This window comes from Cynara cardunculus (genome assembly GCF_001531365.2).
Source record: "Cynara cardunculus var. scolymus isolate 2C chromosome LG 4, CcrdV1, whole genome shotgun sequence".
Classification (NCBI taxonomy): Eukaryota; Viridiplantae; Streptophyta; class Magnoliopsida; order Asterales; family Asteraceae; genus Cynara; species Cynara cardunculus.
The window spans coordinates 793912-797918 of NC_037531.1; positions in this window are offsets into that span (position 1 = coordinate 793912).

The window sequence follows — 4007 nt, forward strand, 5'->3', positions numbered from 1 at the left end:
GCAACACATGAACATAAACCGCACAAAGTCTAAATCGCACAAAGATAAATCTCAAAGTCTAAGATTTAAACCGATTAAAAGTCAAACTCTTAAAAATCCATTCAAAAAGTCAAACTTATTAAACCGATCAAAAGAATTTAAACATAAACCGATCAAGTTCAAACAATTAAATCGATCGAAGTCAAACACCGTTAAACACTTAACCAATCAAATTCAAACACCGTTCAAAGGTATACCGTCCAAGATATAATACGATTGTAGAAATAAACCGCTCAMAAGTCCAAGACTTACCAAGCGGATTCTAAACCGCACACTTACCACACGGATTTGGTTAAACCGGTCAATATCTGTTCAAGTTACTAAGTCCTTACCAGCCGGATACTTTTAAACCGCTTACTAAACCTTTCAAGTGTTATATGGTTTATCAACTAATCTGCACAAGTTATCACCGGTTTACTAGCCGGATTAGCTAAACCGCACACGAAGTCCTTCCAAGAGATGTCTGGTATTACCTATAACAAAACAACTCAAAACACACGGAGATTAAACTGCACAAGCTTTAACCGGATAGAGATTCAAGCAAAAACATAAAATTTCACACTTTTTACCAAAAAATTGGATCAAAACATGAAAAATATGAGTTTTTATGAACTTTTTCCAGAAAGCTAAAAGTCAAATTTCGAACATTTTCAGCCTTAAAACTTGTGTAAATTGCAAAATGGTGTGAATCAAAGTTGTTTGAAATACAAAACTGAAACTAGCGATACAAATCTTTATCAATAACACTAAAAAATTGAACAATTTTGGCACAAAAACCAATCCGGTCAAAAAAAATATCAAGAACAGTGAAGAACAGTGAAGAATCAGATCGAAAATATTAAAAAAATTCGTGCAAAAATGTGTAAAATGGATATCTTCAAATCCATACTGTTGCAGCTTGCTCTGATACCAATTGATGAGTCCAGATTTCATACAAACATGACATGATCTTCATAGATTGTGATGAACATAAAGGTAGAAAGAAGATATTCAAGAAGATGATTAGATTGGAGAGAGAGAAATTATATCAGCAAATCTTGAATTCTGATTAATGACAAAAGCTTAACTACAATTACAAGGTAAATCCTATTTATACTAGGAAACTTTAAAGGCTAAGCTATTACAAGGAAACTATACTAAGGAGAAACTTGAATACAACTTTTAAGCACTAACTTGAACCCAACATTCTTAAAGATAAATCTCAGATCTGCCATAGTTATGGAGCTTTCTTGAAGATTGATCATTTTAGTGGGACGCACAATTGGTATCAAAGCAGTGTGTGCAAGAAATCACGGAAAGAAATCAGAATTTTTGAAGAAATTTTTCGAAGTTTTTTTTCTGAAATTTTTTTCTTCGTGTTCTTGTTTTTCTTCAAGTTTGATCTGAATTTTTTTGTTAAATCTTGTGTTTCTGTGTTTAAATCATGATCAAAATGCTCGGAATTGTATTGTGAATCTTTGTTATTCACAAATTTTGTGATTTGATCATTATATTCCAAGATTTAATCGGATTTTGTGCTTTTAAATTTTTTTCGTGTTCTTAAAATTTCTTAAAAAGTCAGTGTTTTGATCCATTTTTTTTACTTAATAGTTTTTTATCTGATTTTGATTTTTGGGTTGAACAATTTTGTGTTAAATCGCTCAGTATATCGCTCAGCTCAAGGCCCAACCAAGTCCATTTTTTTTAAGGCCCAACCAGACCTTTCTTGACCGGATTCATTAATCGTTCATCTAAATCGCACAGCCTTATCCGATTTCAACCTAAATCGTACACTCATACAGATTCAAGATTATCGTTTGAGTTCTATTTCAAAGTCTAAATCGCTCAGTCAAGGTATCTTCATTGCAGACAATTTGAGCGGACTAGGTCACAGCTTGAACGATTTAGGATATGAGCGGACTAGAACTACATTGATCACAGTTTGTTCTAAGTCGCTTAATCCATCTATCCGAATTCTAAATCGCTCAGGTAAAGTGCTCACTCTCATCAACCGATTTAGTACTTAGCAATTTGTGCGTCGAGGTATCCGGTTTACTAAATCGCTTAATCCATATCACCGGATACTTTATCGCTCAATGCTTTTTGACCTAATTTTGTTTAAATCGCTTGGTTCTAATCAGTTGTTGATCATATATTGTACACCACAGTAATCGATTCTTAAAAAATCAGAAGGGTTCAGGTTTCATTCTAAATTGTACAACAAAGGTTTTGATTTAGTTCATTTTTTGGTTCAAGATTAAATCGCACAGGTTCTTTTAGATTAAATTGTTTGCTGTTTCATTTGATCAAATTGTTTTGACAGATTCATCTCATTTGGATATTGGTTTCTATTTCAAACTTGTTCAATTTGATTGCTCTATTTCTCGCAGAATCTGTTTGATTTTAATTGTTTGAGTTTGATTTCATTGAGTGTGTAGAATCTGATTTCACCCTTCATCGAACAGATTTTAAGTTTTGATTTGCTGGAGTTGATTGAGTTTGAGCATGAGTGCAGAAGTTTTTAACCCAGCTGATTTGAAATTGTTTGATTTGAATCTTTCATTACATAAGCTGTTTGAGTTCAATTTAGTGACCGAAGCTTATTCGATTTTGGCTGGATTTGTTACTTGGTGTAAGAATTGTCATCTACAGGTTCTGTGTTTTAAGCAGGTTTGATTTTAACCCTTGATAGTAGCAACCATTTTTGCCCATTGATAATATCCAGCAGTGTCTAGCAAGGCAGATAGAAGTTCACGGTCCATAGCCAACTTATGGTGATCCAGGTAAAGATCAAGTAGGTATGGCAAGTTATACAGAAACAGCTTATGCAAACTCAGGAAAGAACCAATACTGATGTCTTTTTTGATACTTGTGAAACACAGATTTGTTGAATTCTTTGTTGATTGTTTTGTTGAATGTTTTAAGGCTAATGCAAAGCAAGGACGCACAGTTAACAGATTGAATCAGTCAGAATGTTGCTGGAAGATTGAAGTTCAGGTTTGAAGAGTTTTGAATCAAAAGATTGACTGTCCAGTTATTTTTTTTGTTCAAAGTCAATTGTTGCAATTCAAACACAGGGACTTGCTGCTTTACTGTAATTGAACTTGCACTTCAAGCAGGCTCATGCAGATAGTTCTTCTTGTGCAAGAATCTGTTAATATCTCATTGTGACACTTTCACAACAGAAAGTTTTATTCTAGTAGCTGAACAGAAAGTTCTTGTTTAATCTCATTCAAAGCCTTTGCTGGTTGCATTTTAGTAAGCTGTTTAGATAATTTGATTGACCGTATTAGGAACCTGTTAAGCTGTGTGTTTTGAGCGGATTTGATAGTATTCTTAAATTGTTTAGTGAGCAGTTTAGAATCTGGTTGTTGAGCTGATTAGAGATTGTTTAGTAAGTTGTTTAGAGACTGTTTGAGTAAGCAGAATTCAAACTGTTTTTCAAAATTTGTTTGCTGTCATAGCACTCAAGTGTCCAGATGTTCAAGTGGCAATAGTTGATATATTCCTCACATCACAGCTTGGAATATTTTTGTCTCTCTTTCAATTCTTCACCAGGCTTCAAGGAGATGATGAGACTATATTGAGCTTGTTGCTAAAGCTAGATACCATCCAGGGTCTGCATCTATTGGTGAGGGAGATTAGAAAAAGGAGTTGCAAAGGAGCGTGTGAATTTACAAGAGAATTGCTCTCAGTCTTACTCAAGTTTTTGAAGTTGTCCGATTGTAAACAGAATTTGGGAAGTTTTTTTAGCAATGTTGAGATTGTAAACAGAGATCTTTTATCCAGTTTTCTTGTAACTTGGTCATAGGATCATTAGATATCCTTGTATTTGGGTTTGTTTCATCTTATTTTTGTTGTGTTTAGTATTTGAGTTTTTAAATTTTTTGTTTAGATTGTAATTTTTGGATCATTTTCGTTTATCTGTTTTGTGTGTGTTTAAACTGTTTGAGAATCGTTGAACTATTTTCCATCGCCTAAACTGTTTT